Consider the following 19,423-nt stretch of genomic DNA (forward strand, 5'->3'; position numbering starts at 1 on the left):
ATATACTATGAACGGAATTCTGTTGGTAGGGCAGAATATTCAGAATTTCTGGGTGTGTGCATTGATGAGAAATTGAATTGGGAGAAACATATCGATGATCTGCTGAAACAGTTAGATTCAGCTACTTATGCAATTAGGGTTACTGCAAATTTTGCTGATAGACGTATCAGTAAATTAGCCTACTATGCCTATTTTCATTCATTGCTTTCATATGGAATCATATTTTGGGGCAATTCGTCATTAAGAGAGAAAGTATTCATTGCAGAAAAGTGTGTCATCAGAATAATTGCTGGAGCCCACCCAAGAGCACCTTGCAGACATTTATTTTAGGAACTCGGGATATTCACAGTACCTTCGCAATATATATATTCACTTATGAAATTTATCATTAATATCCCATCCCCATTCAAAAATAACAGTGAAGTGCATAGCTACAACACTAGAAGAAAGGATGATATTCACTATGTTGGATTAAATCTCACTTTGGCACAGAAAGGGGTGAATTATGCTGCCACAAAGTCTGACAGATAGCCAACCAACATTTAAAAGCTTATTAAAAGAACTTCTGAATGACAACTCCTTCTTCTCAATAGATGAATTCTTATATATGTTGCAGTAACTGTAAAAAAATAATTAGTTATTTTGTGCAAAGAAAACTTATGTTAAAGTGACACGTTCCATATCATTTCGAAATGTCGTATTCGTGATAAATGGAACAAGGATTAATGTATGTATGTATGTTACAGCTTGTTAAGGATTTATCTTCGTCAGTTTAAATGTGTATACATAACATTTCATTTCCCTACTCTTTTCCAACCACCCTTCTTTGTTTGGACGTAATGTCCTCCCTATTTTTCAAAATTCGTACCTCCCATTTTCTCCCCTTTGCATAAATACGTAAAGAGATCGAACCATCACAGAATTTGATTGAATAGTCCAGAGAGTACCCGAATGACGGATTTGATATATAATGTAGTGCTCCTAAAGAGGATGCGTACAAATAAAAAAAAAAGCTAGTGAAAACTTTCTTAATTTCGATAAGATAATGGTCTGTTTCGTCTTGTAAAGGGATCTAAAACTCTCCTCAAAACTGGGCACTATTTTAGTACCTTAGGTTTTTCTTCTTTGCTGATTTCCACACAGTTGAACTCTCTGTTTGCTGAACATTACTTCTCGGCAAAGATCGTGTCGAGGGCAGGCGACATTTATGTTAGAGCGAGCCGTGATGATGGTATTTCATATCATTGAAATAATGCTATAATTAGTTGCACTTAAACAAGGGATTCGTCGCAGTTAAAGAAATACGTAGGTAAGAAAAGTTAACATTTAATTTTTTTTTAGGATTTATGTTATGTTAACGTACGTGAAAATCAGGTTTTGGGCTGATCATTGTTGAATACGTTCATAAAATGTTAAATGTGAGTAAGGAAACCAGTTCCGTAATAGTATGGTATGTTTTGTACGAACACATTTAACACATATTTCAAGACTGTGTGTGTAATGTGTGTATGTACGTGCGTGCATTTTGTAATGGCCACCATTACCCGAAGGTTATTTTACGTTGCTAATGTTTTTTTTTTCTTTTTAATGGAACTAAATAAATCTGTGTTTGGGGATCTGGTGGCTAATGGTTTGCATCAAAATAGCTCCGTTCCGAACACTGGAAAAATCCTATTAACAAATCTTCACGGTTTTGTGTTGTAGGCGTAGCTTCGGGTATACGTTGCCTTGACTGTCGCTGGATTTGCAACGTTTGGATGACACTTTGCTGAATGTAAATACGTAGTATGGCTGCTTTAAATGCAGTTGTTTGTGGTTTTGTATCAGTTTAGTAAGCTGTAGCTTTGAAAGCTCGTTTCCTGTATGCGGGATCTTCGTTTTTCGTAAAACTGTGAAGGAAACTGAAAAAAGTGCGAGTATTATTACTGTTAAAAAATAAGAATGTTAAGTGTTCGTCGTACCCATGAAATTCTGTTTGGACGTGGGTTAACTCATTAATGCTTTGTTCCTCTTATTTGTTAGACATTAATTGTCGTTCCTGTCTTGTGTCTTTCACACTCACGAAAATGACGTTGGTCGTGAGTTCTGTAATACCACGAAAAAATTATTTTGCTTTATTTCTTCTTTTCACCGGCGCAGTTGACGCTTGATTACCATATTGTCCAGCATCTATTTAAAGTTGGAAAGACGATGTTTTCTTGTTGTAGCAATAACAGTAATAAAGGAAATTAAAATTTACGTTTATTTATTTATTTATTCACCCATCCTTGATCGTTGTTTGGAGCGGTATTGGATACATCATTAAGCATTTAAAATTTCATCAGCTGTGTAAATTACAGTTTGCGCACATATATTATTTTACAATAGACTTACCCATATATGTAAAATAATTAATGAAAACGTAGGCAAAGCCATTTCTTAATATTAATTTTAATTTACAACATATTGGCAACCAATTACAGTTTCTGCTGCAATGAATGACATAATATATGAAGCACAGTCCTGAAGATATTGGTTTAGTACTGCAAAATCTAATTTTTTTGGAATGGTGCCTGGCGTTATAACATTATTTAACACTTTACAATCATGCTCTTTTGAAGCACATTCTTTCTTTGGTTTTTAAACCTGCTAGTGTGTTAATATTTTTTTAAACTGTTTGCTAATCTGTTGTATAGTAAGCACCCTGCTCTAGTAGAAACTTTATTGGCAAGTTGTAGTTTGGTACAATTGATGTAATAGTCATATTTTATTCTTGTGCTATAATTGTTTCAATCACTGTTTAGCATTGGTGTATAATTTGTGTTCTAGGAGTGCTGCATTAATTATGTTGTGTGTTCCTGATTGATACGATCGATGCCCAAATCAATCTTTCCCTATGTAGTGATATTACTTGGCATGTAAAAAGAAAAATAAGTTTGTTTAAATATGTCTTAACTGTATCATGTATATGCATAGAAGTTACGGTCATAATTCTATATTCTGTGAATTTAGTTTTTTAGCGTGTCACACAATTTAACCAGTAGGCCAAGCTCCAGCTTATAAAAATACACTAGTCAGTTGTAGGGACAGGCTAATGTGCTAAAGTTGATCAAAAGTATGTGAAACTAATAAACATACTGATTTTTTTCCCCTTTACTTGAATATCATGCTGATGTGTTCTTTACTATTCTTTGCATTGGTTGTTACCTGTTATGATGCTAGACTTGGATACTGCCTGTTATTATTCATCCTTATCAATTTTTTCTCCACAGTTACACAGCCCTCTCTTGCACATCACTGCCATAACGATGTTGTCTAGTTTCTGATTATTTGATTGTAGGACTGGCATTTCAGTTATTCCAGAAAATTGTGGTTTCGTTTTACATTACATCTTATTTATTGATGACACGTGAAAGGCCATACAGAACCTGATATATAGGTTTCCACCTATCATCACTAGTCTTTAAGAATTGAAATAGCTTATGCTTCTGAAGTCTAATTTTAACTAATTCAAATAGGGGGTCTCTCTCCTCCGAACTACAATTTTGTCACAAGCTTATCTGACTTCCTGGGCATAAGCATTTTTTTTGTCTCAAAATATGCTATGAATGATTGAGGGTGAGAGGGATTAGTTCTTGGTACTGCATACAGTATCTGCAGAATGAAATGTCCAATGAGCTTTAAGTTACATTATGTCATCATGCTTGTTGGCTAGTTTACTAATCAGGCATAGTATACTGTAAAGCTCGCTGAGAGAACACCCAAATTAAACTATTGCCTCAGTTTATCCTAAATTCTCTAATTTAATGACTCTCAACAATTTTTCAGTTATTAGTGATGTGTGATATATTAAGATATTCACAGAGGATCTCTTTTGGGTGACAGAAATGTGAAGCTGGCAAAAAAGGGCAAAAAGTGATTTTCCAATCTAACATCTGTAAAGTTAGTCACATTTACATGCCCATTGTGACAATGGCAGGAATGTGATTTTGAGGATATGGTGCCAACATTCTTCTATGGAAAATGAATGTTTATTCCTTGTATACGTTTCTCCCATATAAATATTCATTGTCCACTACATGAATAATTCCTTCATCATTCTTCCAGCCTTGAAATTTTGACAAGTAGTGGCACTACACATTACCATTAGTGAGGAAGAGGGGAGGGGGGAATGGAGCAGTTAGAGAGATATTCAACAGGACTGAGTAGCTGTTGTATCCAAAGTTGGCCTAACTTTTTGTGAATGTGAGTAGACTTTAAAATTTATCTTGCAGCTCGATCAAATTTCATTTTTTTGTTGCATTTTTTGCTTTTCTTGTTTGTGAATTACTAAGAAACATCTAACAAACAGATAATCTTTATACTCACTAGCACACTGAACACTGCAATGCTCATTAAGGTGAGAGTTCAGCTCTAGCTTTTATTAGGTGGTCCACACTTACAGACTTATTCTTAAAAAAAAAGATGTGTTTCTCTTACCCTTCTACTTCAGAGCAAATTCATTGGAGGCACATTTAGTTAGGCTACTATCAGATTAATGTTGTTGCTAATTCACCGATGCATATCCATCATATATTGGTTAACACTGATATCCACTATTCATTGTGCCTTCCTTCCGAGTTTCAACATTACTTGGTGGGATGCTGCATCCATATTTGATTGGATTGCATTTCGAATTCGTGTTAAGCCATCCTTACATAAGTTTTTTGTGGTTTCTCTAGGTTTCCTATGACAAATGTCATTTTAAAAGGACTCAACTATTTTCATCCTAGATCGAAATGTTTGCTCCATATCTAACGTCCTTATCATCAGTGGTATTTTAAACTCGCATTCTTCCTTCTGTTGAGATTGATAGTGGAAAAATTCCCCATGTTTGTCATTTACAGCACCACGGTTTTCTGAGAAGTCGTCTTAGTGAAAATTTATGAAGCATAACGAAAAGAAACTGCCACTTATGTGTCTCACAGTAGTATAGAAGATCATTTATTGCTGTCTATAGTTTCCTGTATTTGTATTTCAAATGAAGTTGGTGGATAGTTTTCCGTGCTAATTTCTTGTCACCTGCAGGATACTGAGAAGTTTATTCTTGACAGCTTGTGTATCAACACGTCAGTGTAAAACACCATTCTTTAATTTGGATTCACTAAAATGTAATTTCTACTGCAATCATCTCCTATCTTCTCCATTGTTTGGGGAAAGAAAATAATGCTGAGACCCAGTTTTTGTAAAGAACAAGAGTTTACAACTTTGTGGTATTCTTGAAGTGCTGAATTAATTAATATAGGGTGTTCCAGATTGAGATGATTGATGCCCAAGCAAATCTTTCCCTCTGCAGTGGTATGCCTTGGCATGACCCTCTCTCATAAATATTAAGACAAATAATTTTTTTGTAAATCTATCCCCTAAACGTATCGTATCCCACAGTACATAACAGTTGCTTTATGTTGTGTGTTGTGATCATATCCCCATCATGCAGGCTAAGCGATTGAAACTATTGGGAACAAGCTAGAATTTACGCAGTACAGTCATCAGGTTTTCCACAGGAGTCTGTATATCATTATAAAGTAATTTATATATAAAAAAAAGTGGAAATGAAGTATTATATTAGAAGAGAGAACCACCCAAGAATATATACTGTAAAATTATGAGAGAGAATTGCTGCCTAGTACTTTCCTTCAAGGGGTGAGAGCTAGTTAGTTTAATTTTCCATGGGTCATTTGCACAATAATTAGTAATGATGTGGACTGAGTCTTCCATATTCATATCATTAAGTATTTTCTAAATAGACCTGATCATTGACAACAGTCTTTCTTTTCTTTCCAAAATAATAAAAAGATGACTTAGAGATGGGAGTAATCACCAGCTTTTACAGATTACAATAGCAGATATTATTTCACAGAATAGGAGGAATTAACAAGGTGAAACTTTTTCATTTATTTTCAAATTAAACTTTGTTGTGTGTCGCACACATTTTACATCACTGGGTAAATGATAAAAAATTTTGGGTGCAGCATTGTACAACCCTTTCTGTACTAAAGATAGCCTTAATGTGGTGTATTGAATGTCATTTTTGTTCTGGTACAGTAATTGTGTATATCATTGCTTCTTTTCAACTGCAGTGTATTATTTACAACAAATTTCATGAGAGAATAACTATATCCTGAAGCAGCAGTCCTTAAACAGATGTCTACAGGATAATCATGGGTGAGCACCACATATTATTCTTACAGCCTGTTTTTCAGCAATGAAGGCATTCTTTCATAAAGATGGCAATATTATGAAAAGGATAGGTTGCTATTCCCCATAGAGAGGAGACACTGAGCTACAGGCAGGCACAATGAGAAGACCTGCTATATTTTTAAGCTTTTGGCCAAAAGGTGTTCTTCTGAATTAGAAAACACGCACACATTCACACAGGCACAACTTGCAGGCACATAACTACTGTCTCTGGCCCCTGAGGAAAGTGGGATAGCTCGTGAGAAGTTCAAAAAGGAAGGGTAGGTAACTGTTGCCAACAGGTAGGTCCCTCTTATCCTGGAGCCTGATATACTAACCCTTCATAAATATTTTGGTAATGTAGTATAGTTGTCACATGTTGTTGTTGTTGTTGTTGTTGTTGTTGTCTTCAGTCCTGAGACTGGTTTGATGCAGCTCTCCATGCTACTCTATCCTGTGCTAGCTGCTTCATCCCCCAGTACGTATTGCAGCCTACATCCTTCTGAATCTGCTTAGTGTATTCCTCTCTTGGTCTCCCTCTATGGTTTTTACCCTCCAAGCTGCCCTCCAATACTAAATTGGTGATCCCTTGACGCCTCACAACATGTCCTACCAACCAATCCCTTCTTCTAGTCAAGTTGTGCCAAAAACTCCTCTTCTCACCAATTCTATTCAATACCTCCTCATTAGTTATGTGATCTAACCATCTAATCTTCAGCATTCTTCTGTAGCACCACATTTCGAAAGCTTCCATTCTCTTCTTGTCCAAACTATTTATTGTCCATGTTTCACTTCCATACATGGCTACACTCCATACAAATACTTTCAGAAACGACATCCTGACACTTAAATCTATACTCGATGTTAACAAATTTCTCTTCTTCAGAAACGCTTTCCTTGCCATTGCCAGTCAACATTTTATATCCTCTCTCCTTCGACCATCATCAGTTATTTTGCTCCCCAAATAGCAAACTCCTTTACTACTTTAAGTGACTCATTTCCTAATCTAATTCCCTCAGCATCACCCGACTTAATTCGACTACATTCCATTATCCTCGTTTTGCTTTTGTTGATGTTCATCTTATATCCTCCTCTCAAGACACTGTCCATTCCATTCAACTGCTCTTCCAAGTCCTTTGCTGTCTCTTACAGAATTACAATGTCATCTGCGAACCTCAGCGTTTTTATTTCTGCTCCATGGACTTTAATACCTACTCAGAATTTTTCTTTTGTTGCTTTTACTGCTTGCTCAATATACAGATTGAATAACAACGGTGAGAGGCTACAACCCTGTCTCACTCCCTTCCCAACCGCTACCTCCCTTTCATGCCCCTCGACTCTTATAACTGCCATCTGGTTTCTGTACAAATTGTAAATAGCCTTTTGCTCCCTGTATTTTACCTCTGCTACCTTTAGAATTTGAAAGAGAGTATTCCAGTCAACATTGTCAAAAGCTTTCTCTAAGTGCACAAATGCTAGAAATGTAGGTTTGGCTTTCCTTAATCTATTTTCTAAGATAAGTCGTAGGGTCAGAATTGTCTCACGTGTTCCAACATTTCTGCAGAATCCAAACTAATCTTCGCCGAGGTCGGCTTCTACCAGTTTTTCCATTCGTCTGTAAAGAATTCGCGTTAGTATCTTGCAGCTGTGGCTTATTAAACTGATTGTTCGGTAATTTTCACATGTGTCAACACCTGTTTTCCTTGGGATTGGAATTATTATATTCCTCTTGAAGTCTGAGGGTATTTCGCCTGTCTCATACATCTTGCTCACCAGATGGTAGAGTTTTGTCAGGACTGGCTCTCCCAAGGCCGTCAGTAGTTCCAATGAAATGTTGTCTACTCCCGGGGCCTTGTTTCGACTCAGGTCTTTCAGTGCTCTGTCAAACTCTTCACGCAGTCTTGTATCTCCTATTTTGTCTTCATCTACATCCTCTTCCATTTCCATAATGTCCTCAAGTACATCGCCCTTGTGTAGACCCTCTATATACTCCTTCCACCTTTCTCCTTTCCCTTCTTTGCTTAGAACTGGGTTTCCATCTGAGCTCTTGATATTCATACAAGTGGCTCTCTTTTCTCCAAAGGTCTCTTTAATTTTCCTGTAGGCAGTATCTATCATACCCCTAGTGTGAGAAGCCTCTACATCCTTACATTTGTCCTCTAGCCATTCCTGCTTAGCCATTTTGCACTTCCTGTCGATCTCATTTTTGAGACGTTTGTATTCCCTTTTGCCTGCTTCATTTAGTGCGTTTTTATATTTTCTCCTTTCATCAATTAAATTCAATATTTCTTCTGTTACCCAAGGGTTTCTACTAGCCCTCGTCTTTTTACCTACTTGATCCTCGGCTGCCTTCACTACTTCATCCCTCAGAGCTACCCATTCTTCTTCTACTGTATTTCTTTCCTTCCTATCAATTGTTCCCTTATGCTCTCCCTGAAACTCTGTACAGCCTCTGGTTCTTTCAGTTTATCCAGGTCCCATCTCCTTAAATTCCCACCTTTTACCAGTTTCTTCAGTTTTAATCTAAAGTTCATAACCAATAGATTGTGGTCAGAGTCCACGTCTGCCCCTGGAAATGTCTTACAATTTAAAACCTGGTTCCTAAATCTCTGTCTTACCATTATATGATCTATCTGATACCTACTAGTATCTCCAGGATTCTTCCATGTATATACCTTCTTTCATGATTCTTGAGCCAAGTGTTAGCTATGGTTAAGTTATGCTCTGTGCAAAATTCTACCAGACGGCTTCCTCTTTCATTTCTCTCCCCCAATCCGTATTTACCCACTATGTTTCCTTCTCTCCCTTATCCTACTCTCGAATTCCAGTCACCCATGACTATTAAATTTTCGTCTCCCTTCACTACCTGAATAATTTCTTTTATCTCGTCATACAGTTCATCAATTTCATCATCATTTGCAGAGCTAGTTGGCATATAAACTTGTACTACTGTTGTAGGCATGGGCTTCGTGTCTATCTTGGCCACAATAATGCATTCACTATGCTGTTTGTAGTAGCTTACCCGCACTCCTATTTTTTTATTCATTATTAAACCGACTCCTGCATTACCCCTATTTGATTTTGTATTTATAACCCTGTATTCACCTGACCAAAAGTCTTGTTCCTCCGGCCACCGAACTTCACTAATTCCCACTATATCTAACTTCAACCTATCCATTTCCCTTTTTAAATTTTCTAACCTACCTGCCTGTTAAGGGAACTGACATTCCACGCTCCGATCCGTAGAACGCCAGTTTTCTTTCTCCTGATAATGACGTCCTGTTGATTAGTCCCCGCCCAGAGATCCGAATGGGGGACTATTTTACCTCCGGAATATTTTACCCAAGAGGAAGCCATCATCATTTAATCATACAGTAAAGCTGCATGCCCTCGGGGAAAAATGACGGCTGTAGTTTCCCCTTGCTTTCAGCCGTTCGCAGTACCACAACAGCAAGGCCATTTTGGTTAGTGTTACAGGGCCACATCTACATCTACATCTACCTTGATACTCCGCAAGCCACCCAACGGTGTGTGGCGGAGGGCACTTTACGTGCCACTGTCATTACCTCCCTTTCCTGTTCCAGTCGCGTATGGTTCGCGGGAAGAACGACTGTCTGAAAGCCTCCGTGCGCGCTCTAATCTCTCTAATTTTACATTCGTGATCTCCTCGGGAAGTATAAGTAGGGGGAAGCAATATATTCGATACCTCATCCAGAAACGCACCCTCTCGAAACCTGGCGAGCAAGCTACACCGCGATGCAGAGCGCCTCTCTTGCAGAGTCTGCCACTTGAGTTTATTAAACATCTCCGTAACGCTATCACGGTTACCAAATAACCCAGTGACGAAACGCGCCGCTCTTCTTTGGATCTTCTCTATCTCCTCCGTCAACCCGACCTGGTACGGATCCCACACTGATGAGCAATACTCAAGTATAGGTCGAACTAGTGTTTTGTAAGCCACCTCCTTTGTTGATTGACTACATTTTCTAAGCACTCTCCCAATGAATCTCAACCTGGTACCCGCCTTACCAACAATTAGTTTTATATGATCATTCCACTTCAAATCGTTCCGTACGCATACTCCCAGATATTTTACAGAAGTAACTGCTACCAGTGTTTGTTCCGCTATCATATAATCATACAATACATCAGTCAATCATCCAGACTGTTGCCCCCGCAACTACTGAAAAGGATGCTGCCCCTCTTCAGGAACCACACATATGTCTGGCCTCTCAACAGATACCCCTCCGTTGTGGTTGCACCTACGATACGGCCATCTGTATCGCTGAGGCACGCAAGCCTCCCCACCAACGGCAAGGTCCATGGTTCATGGGGGTAGGAGTTGTCGCATACCAGGTACAATTCCTACGGTAAAGACAGTTCCATTTCACTGTTACTCAGTTTGAGATATTTACCAAATTGTTCAGTTCACAGTGCTTTGTTTTATGATATATAAATTGCTCTTCAGACCCAGATACATTTCCATCACCAACCACACATCATCTTAAAAAGTAGAGTGGATTGGAGATTTTTGTAGTCGTTTTAATAATTAATATGTTGGCCTTAATGGGGAACAACTGTTCTTGTTAAACATATCACTCCACTCTGGTTAAGCTAAATAAATAACCGTACAAGAAGGAAATCTCTCTCTCTCTCTCTCTCTCTCTAACACCCGCTGTTGGCTTTGGCTTGTTGAGCGAGAGGCCAGTGTCTTAATTACGTATTTGGAACACTTTTATGATTCACAGAAAACTGGTTTTGCTTCCTATTTCAAATTAAATAACATGCCATTCACTGTAACAGCAGTGGGTAATCAATTATTTCATGTGATGGAATTCCCTTTGTGATTTCTCCCTGGCAAATTGTTGATGTCACTCTGCAAATTATTTTTTATTTCTGTTCATTCATCCAAGGATCATCTCGCAATGATACAGGGTTTGTCGAGGTAATACAGTGCCAATCAGCAGAGCAAAATACATCACACAGCACGTATAACATGCTTTAAGAGGATAGGCAGGTAGCATATGGGAATAGGACAGGTGAATGACAGTGGCCTAGTTTAAGGAACCATCATGGCATTTGCCATAGGGATCTAGGAAAACCACATAAAACCCTAATCAGAATGGCTGGACAGAGCAGCTCCATCATCAATATGAGGTCAGCATCCTAACAGCTGTATTGCCTCATTTGGCAGACGTAACTGTTATGCTTTATACAGCTTCACACATGATCCTTGTGAAAGCGGTAAACCCTAACCCTGTATTGAAATGTGACAAGGCACCATTCATTACTATCCACTACTCTGTGTCCTCTAAGTAATCTTGAATTGTGCAATATGCATTACTTGTGAAGAACATTTTAGCTGCCTTGTTAAACAAATGTGTTTTAGTAATCTTTTCCGCTACCTTTGGCAATTTGTTACACAATTTTATGCTCTGGTTCACTGCTTTGGGTTTTTGGTTGTTTTTCCTGTTTGAATTTAACTCCAAACTAGCTCTTGTTCCATGATTAGGAATAGAACTATTAGTGCAGTATTTATTAATATTTTGTCCGATATGCGCCACAGATTGATGTACACACTCAATTGGTACAGTAAGGATGCCTAATTTTTGAAGTAGCTCTTTACTCTTTACAGTGGGCCCGACAGCTACTTTCAGTTAAAATTATTATTATTATTATTATTACTATTATTATGGCCTTTTTTTGCAATTGGAAAAACTTGTGTCCTTGTTTTGTGACTTCGATCCCCACAAAAGAATCCCATAGCTAAGAACTGAGTATATGTAGACATAATATGTCACAACATTGGCTGTTACGACCTGACGCTAACACCCCAAAAACATAATATGTTGATGACATTATCTTTGCCAGTATCCTTGTACATACTATAATAGCTGACAATCAATGTCCATCCCTAAAAACTTTGTTGTTTGCTACACAATCTACGTGTTTATTATCCTTAATGTGACAAGAGTTGGTTCCTCTCTTTATGCTCAAATGCATACTGTTTGTTTTCTTTTTGTTGTGCATAATTTATTACATACTGCCCAATTGTAAACATCATTTAGCATTTCATCCACTTTCTCTAACAGGCATTCTCATGTCTTATCAGTGACTACGATGTTGATGTCATCAGCAAAGAGAACTTTTTTTCCATGTCTTGCTTATGTGGAATGTGATTTATGTATCTTATCTGAATGTTGTTTTACCAAACATTTATCATCAGCAGATGGTTGAACATTCTTCACCTTTTGCATCCTCTTTTTGAAGTGAGACTAAAACCAGTCATTCGCTGTCCCGCTTATACCTAGCTTGCTCAATAGTATTTTATGGTCAGAGGTGTCAAAAGCCTTGGACAAGTCTAAGAAATTGCCAGTAACACAATCATTGTTTTTGAGAACATCGGGTACCATCTTCATGAATTCTGCAATGGGTGTTGTTATACTTCTTCTACTTCTGAATCTAAACTGTGCTTCATTAAGGATGGTTTGTTTATTCATATAGTTCATCAGTCTATCTTTCGTGATTGTTTCAGTTATTTTTGAGAATAGTGAAAGTGGCTATTAGTTTCCAGTTCTCTCCGCATTACCTTTCTTTAGCAATGGCTCCACCCATGCTTGCTTTAGTTATTCTGGGAAAAAACTCCTGAACTAAAAGATTCATTTATTGTGTTTGTTAACGGGTGTTGTATGCACGCCTTCAGAACAGAGACGGGAACCTCATCTATGCCTGCTGACTATTGTTGTGCTGTATTCCTAACTTCAAAATCTGTTGAGGGAAACATCATGATTGTGAATGCTGTGGAAGCCTTTGTGGGTGCTAAATGTGTTCTAGAAAGATTTTTCTGCACCGTCTTTGCAATGCCAGAGAAATAATCATTTACAAACATTCCTAATTGCTGCGGACTTCCTGTTATTCTGTCCTCATTTTTGATATGTGTACTATTATCCCTGTGTCTGCCCTCTCCAACTTCATGGTTTATAACCTTCCACACCACTTTGCTTTTATTTACTGAATTACATAATAACTTGTCATTGAATGGTTTTTTTCTTTGTTTTTTAAATATAATATATTTTTTAAATACCCGTGATAGTGTTTAAGGATATGTGGGTTAGTGCAATGCTCTTGCAAGGAACTAAGAAAATTGAGTGTCTGTGAGAACTTTCTAAAACCTGCAGTTACCCATCTGTTTTCCTATCTGCAGCAGTAGGAATGTCTACTTTTGTAAGTGTCACCTCAAAAATTAATTTAAATAATGTGCAAAATTTAGAGGTCTTAGCATCTACATTGCTTTCCGTATACATTTCATCTCAGGTTAGATTTGCCAGTATATAGAAAAAGTATCTACCTTATGATCTGAGACGATCCTCTTGTAGGCCTGCAGTTTCACAGGTTTCATTGAGCATGAGATTTTTCACTCTGCAGCGGAGTGTGCACTGATATGAAACTTCCTGGCAGATTAAAACTGTATGCCGGACCGAGACTCGAACTCGAGACCTTTGCCTTTTGCGGGAAAGTGCTGTACCAACTGAGCTACCCAAACACGACTCATGCCCGGTACTCACAGCTTTACTTCTGCAGGAGAGCTTCTGTAAAGTTTGGAAGGTAGGAGACGTCGATACTGTCAGAAGTGAAGCTGTGAGGACGGGGCGAGTCGTGTTTGGGTAGCTCAGTTGGTAGAGCACTTTCCCGCGAAAGGCAAAGGTCCAGAGTTCGAGTCTCGGTCCGGCACACAGTTTTAATATGCCAGGAAGTTTCTTTGAGCATGTTTTTAGCTCTATTATCTGACAGTAATAATTTGAAATGCCATGCTCTCTTATAAATACCTTACAGTTTTCCCTGTCAGTGCCCATAAGTACGTGGTCAAAAATTGAAACTGAACTTTTTAAAATCATCGTTGCAGTGTTTACCATTCTTCTCACACCAAAAGTGTTCAAAATGTTTAGGAAGCTGTTGCTAATTTTGCCCTGATCTTCTGTGTTGACATTCATGTCTCCACATATTGTTATGCTAGTTTTCGTGATTGAGACCCTCTCCAGGATTACTGTTATCTGAGTTTTCTTTTTAAAAAAAAGCAAGCTTCTTACACCCTATATTGTGTGTTTGTTTGCAAGACAGTAAATTGGATGAAGCAGATATTTCACTTTTATTAGTAGTGTAATGTTATCTTGGCAGCCATTGGGGGAATGGTGTTTACAGGGCTGAATGATATTCCTAGATTCTTTCTTGGAGTTTCTCAAGTATGTTTCGCGTGAGTTATTTTTAGTATATGTTACCTGAAGCTTCTATATATTTCTGCCATGCTGCAGATTTCATGTTAGTCAGACTTGATGAGAATCTATTGAAACTGAGCTGTGTGCCAGTATAGGTCACTGGGTGACCCACTGATAAACTGAAGCCTGGTCTTTGCTCTACCTCGTATTGAAATTACATGACCCATTGCTCAACTAAAGCCTGGTCTTTGCTGTACCTCATATTGAAATTACATGAGCACACATTTATAATTAACTGTGAACAATTTCCCTCCAATACATTGTTTGCTCTATGTTTCAGTATGGCCCTGAATGTGCGATACTAGTATCATTTTCAAATGATAAAAAATGGAGTTATCTGTTGCAGTGAATAGTGAATTATTGATATGTGTATTGGGAAAACAAATGGAGCAAATGCAGTGGTGGTTCAGTGTTAGACAGACTACTGGGTTAGAAATAGCTAATGAAACATGGCCAGAAATTAAAAACATAGAAAATTCTTTATGGATAAGCTTCTATGAAACAATCTATCCCACTCCCCAATAGTGTAAAGAGTTTGTTACTGACTCATTCATAGTAGATTACAGTGCACTTTGAGGTTTCTCTCAATGGAGAACACTGTACACCTGAGACCTCAGAAAAAAATATAATTTCTTCAGGGTATAGAAAGACATTCATTTACTAAAAGGCTCCTGAAAATTATTTTGACTATATATCTTAGTTTTACAACAGCACTTGTGAGAGTTCTAAACTTTTTACTCATTTGGAGTATTTAAAGCTCTATTTTCATCTTACCACATTCCAAGGAGGATATATTTCAAACTGTGTGCCGCACTGAAACTTGAACTCAGGACCTTCGTCTTTTGCAGGCAAGTGCTCTACTGTCTGAGCTACCCAAGCACGACTCAACCCCCCATCATCGCAGCCTTATTTCTGCCAGTATCTTGTCTCCTACCTTCCAATCTTCACAGAAGCTCTCCTGCAAACCTTGTAGAACTGGCACCCCAGAGAGACAGGATATTGCGGAGACACGGCCTAGCCACAGCCTGGACGATGTTTCCAGAATGAGATTTTTACCTCGCAATATCCTTTCCTCTAGGAGTGCTAGTTGTGCAAGGTTCGCAGTAGAGGTTCTGTGAAGTTTCCAAGGCAGGAGATGAGATACTGGCAGAAATCAGTCTGTGAGGATGGAGCGTGAGTCGTGCTTGGATAGCTCAGACTGTAGAGCACCTGCCTGCAAAAGGCAAAGGTCCCGAGTTTGAGTCTCAGTCCGCCGGTGCACAGTGTTAATCTGCCAGGAAGTTTCATAGCAGCGAACACTCCACTGCAGAGTGAAAATCTCATTCTGGAAGGATGTATTTCGTGAGACCTCTGTAGCAATATGTATGGGAACCTTTCAAAGTTGTATACCGGGCAGTGATTAGGTGGCTTGTGAAGTACAAGCAGTCATGAACCTGAGTGAGAATTGTATAACTCTTTTTCACAGCTGCCATTTTTAGAATTCCATGTTTCTGTGCCTATTTATTGATGGGATGCAGCCTCTTTCTGAATGTGGAAGTTTTGGCAATGATATGGAAATTTTGCCAATAATGGTATCTTATATACCTTGTACAGCTGTTTTAAAATGTTAGTTCTTTTTATACTGTCATGAATCAATAGTCTAATGAGTTGTACAGTATATCAGTGTGTGATGTGATATGATAAAATACAGACAACCAAAGTTAAAATGATGGTGGTTGTAATATTAGATAGCACCTTCTTATGATTGTAATCATAATAGTTTGTTGAGATGAAAGCTGGATTTTCTCTGTGTATTCTGTAAGTGACTATTTTTGTGTTCAGTTAGTATTATTCTTGATTTGAGGCTGCATTTTGTGTTGGACACATCATAGTTCACTTAGAAGAGCTGGGGAATGGGAAGTAGCTAAAAATCTTACTGATGTCAGTAAAAAAAAATATTATGTCTGTGTTATGATTATGGTCATAACTTCAAAAATAATGAGCATGTCTATAGTGCTATTTAAGAGGTGTCTGGTTGTCCGAATGATGACTGCTTGTGACAGCTACACCATTGTAAATCTGATAAATAAATTTGCCTAAAATATCCAGATTAGCCAGTAAAGTTTCAAAGGGATTTTTCTAAGGCATGGCACTCACAAGAGTGAGAAAAGTTGAAAATCTTCCTTTAGGTTTACACTCAGGGAAAACATATTGTATAAATATGACAAACTGTGAAGTTCTGGAAATCTTTCTAACTTGTTCATGGTAAACACAGAAGTAAATCATTCTGAATATTTTTCAAAGTACCATTTCAACTAACTTCTGTTTATATTTCTTTTATTATACATGGGCACAAACAAGTAAGCAAAATAACATCCATTTTTCAGTTACAGATTCCTCCAAATAACTTCCTTAATAACTTAGCTTCTGGCATTGGTCAGTCAAAGTGTATGACGAGGATCTTGTCTTTGAGCAAGATTTAAGTTAAGTTACTTTACCTAAACAACTGCATTGAATTTTCACACCCCTAAACAACTGCATTGAATTTTCACACTTTTAATCACATGCTAGACATTGCACACATGAAAAATTGTGTTTTCCAACTCTGAAACTCCGTTAAAAAAAAAAATTTGCTCGTGCAAGTTTTGGTGACTTCACTGACACTAACAACAGTAACTCATGTCCATCATTGTAGATTGGAAAATTGTATCATATGATGTTCCTTTCTGCTCGATATTTAACGAATGGTGGTTCATCCTTCGCTGCAACGGGTTAATGAAACCAAATTGAAACATTTGTTCTTGAGAAAATTTGGCACTACATAAAGACTGTAATGTGCTTTTATTTTTTTTCTGTACATTATTGGAAAAGCACTCTCATAAAATTTGAAAATGTCTACAGCAGTGCATTGAATTCACCATCAACAATATGTGCTCTATAAAATCTCTCTTTTTTATAATGTTTGCTTATTTTTTATTCTATGAAAGAAGTTCTTAGAACAAGTCAGGCCTCCTCTAGAACTTATTAGCAGAAAAAAATCACAATAATAAAATATTGAGCTGTGAATTTTTAATATGAAAATTCAATGCAATAATAAAGAAATTAATGCAGCAAAAGAATTTACTGTTTTCGCAACTATTAATAGTGGGCAAGAAAAGAACACTGTAGGGAGTTGATTTATTCCACGCACTACATTTCAAAATATATCTTCCATCTGTGTGTTTAGGTGAAGTGTTTATATAATTTCTGTTAAAAATACGTGCAGTTGGAAGGTACCTTCTGAAACATTTATTGTTAGCGGTACGAAGGTGTGCTGAGAAGTAATGTCTGTTTTTTTTTTATGTGAAAGCCCTTTAAGGTTATTAAATAAAACAAACTTCATTAACATTCTATATCTTTATTCATCATGTCTACATTTTTAGTTTTCACTGTAGTCATCCTGGCAACAAACACATTTCACCCAATGAGAGACCAGTTTGATGATACTCTCACTGTAGAATGTTTGACTTTGTTGGAACCACAGTCTCACCTCTGCTTGCACTGCTTCATCCCTGTCAAAGTGAAGTCCTCCAAGGTAAGGTTTGGAAACAGATGAAAATCAGATGGGGCCAAGTTGGGACTGTACGGAGGATGACAATGAATCCAAGGCATCCAATTGTTGCAGATGTCGCAGTGCACTTGTGTGGTCTGGCATTGTCATGCTGAAGGGGATGGTGCACCATGTGTGAACAAACTCTTCTGCGGTTAGAAATTCAACTACAGAATGCTGTTTCTCACACACCGACATAGTTATGTTAAACGCCACCATGTTACACACTATAGTTGCAATTTGTGTCAGTGAAGTGTGAAAGTTGACAGAGTAAGGTGCATGACATGTAATACCTCAACCAAAATTGCAAACAGAATAAAAAATTCAGAGACATTAATTTTCAGCACACACTAGTAAATCAACCCTAGCAAAGGTTGGACATTTTATCATTGCATACTCATGTTGCCATGGTCATCACCATTTCGTGTGAAGATGGACACGTGTCTAAAGAGGAATGTGTCACCCATGGCCATGACTAAGAACTATTGTGGCATTTGCATGGAATAATTTGAATAAACCTTCAAAGATCCAAATCAGGATGGTCAGATCAAGTAAACACATCTGTATTCTCTGTAAATGCACTTCTTTAAATACTTTTTCACACATTAAAATAAGCTGAAATAACCATAATACAGTTAAGTGGACTCAAAGTAGTAATACGTGCACAGTATTATGTAATGCTACATGAGAATTTACCTGTTTCTACAAATCTTATTAGTGTGCTAGGACACAGGAACGTAATTAATAACTTACTTTCTCATAACACAATGAAGCAGGTCTAATGAGTTCCTACAGAGACTAATTTTAGTGGTTTGTAGGAAGTTGAATGGGTAATTCTGTTTCAAATAGCAGGGTTGATCTAATTTCTTGTGTATCTGTGTACTCTTATATCTGCCTTTATGCCATCCATTGTTAAAACCTGTACATAATGAATTGGTAACCCATTTTTAATGTCTGGAAGAGTGAACACATCTACCTAAGAGGTATAAACGAAAATATTTTCTGCTACTGTCCTGTTATTTTCCAGTTGGGAAATTCAATGTGGGAGGCAAATGGAACCCAGAAAGAGGATGTTGGATTTATCTCTTCTTATCATAATCGTAGCGCTAGGATTCTCACATACAACTACAGTCTAGAAAGTCTGCTCATAAATTTTATAAAGTTAAAATTAAGGGTTGTATAATGATTCTTCTTACAAGCAAAAACCCAAAGACAACCGTCATCAGTTATTTTGATCCCCAAATAGCAGAACTCCTTTACTACTTTAAGTGTCTCATTTCCTGATTTAATTCCTTCAGCATCACCCGACTTAATTTGAGTACATTCCATTATCCCTGTTTTGCTTTTGTTGATGTTCATCTTATATCCTCCTTTCAAGACACTGTCC

General features: G+C 37.5%; 1 long non-coding RNA gene across 1 annotated transcript in view; it reads left to right on the forward strand.

The window, feature by feature from the left end:
- The first annotated feature begins 1,572 nt into the window (after nt 1-1,572).
- The window catches only part of LOC124556592, a 40,530-nt gene continuing 22,679 nt past the window's right edge, over nt 1,573-19,423 (forward strand). The window contains exon 1 of the long non-coding RNA XR_006968626.1: nt 1,573-1,910. This is a non-coding gene — a long non-coding RNA (uncharacterized LOC124556592). The remainder of the gene's footprint in view (nt 1,911-19,423) is intronic.

The sequence above is a fragment of the Schistocerca americana genome, chromosome X, assembly GCF_021461395.2.
Source record: "Schistocerca americana isolate TAMUIC-IGC-003095 chromosome X, iqSchAmer2.1, whole genome shotgun sequence".
NCBI lineage: Eukaryota > Metazoa > Arthropoda > Insecta > Orthoptera > Acrididae > Schistocerca > Schistocerca americana.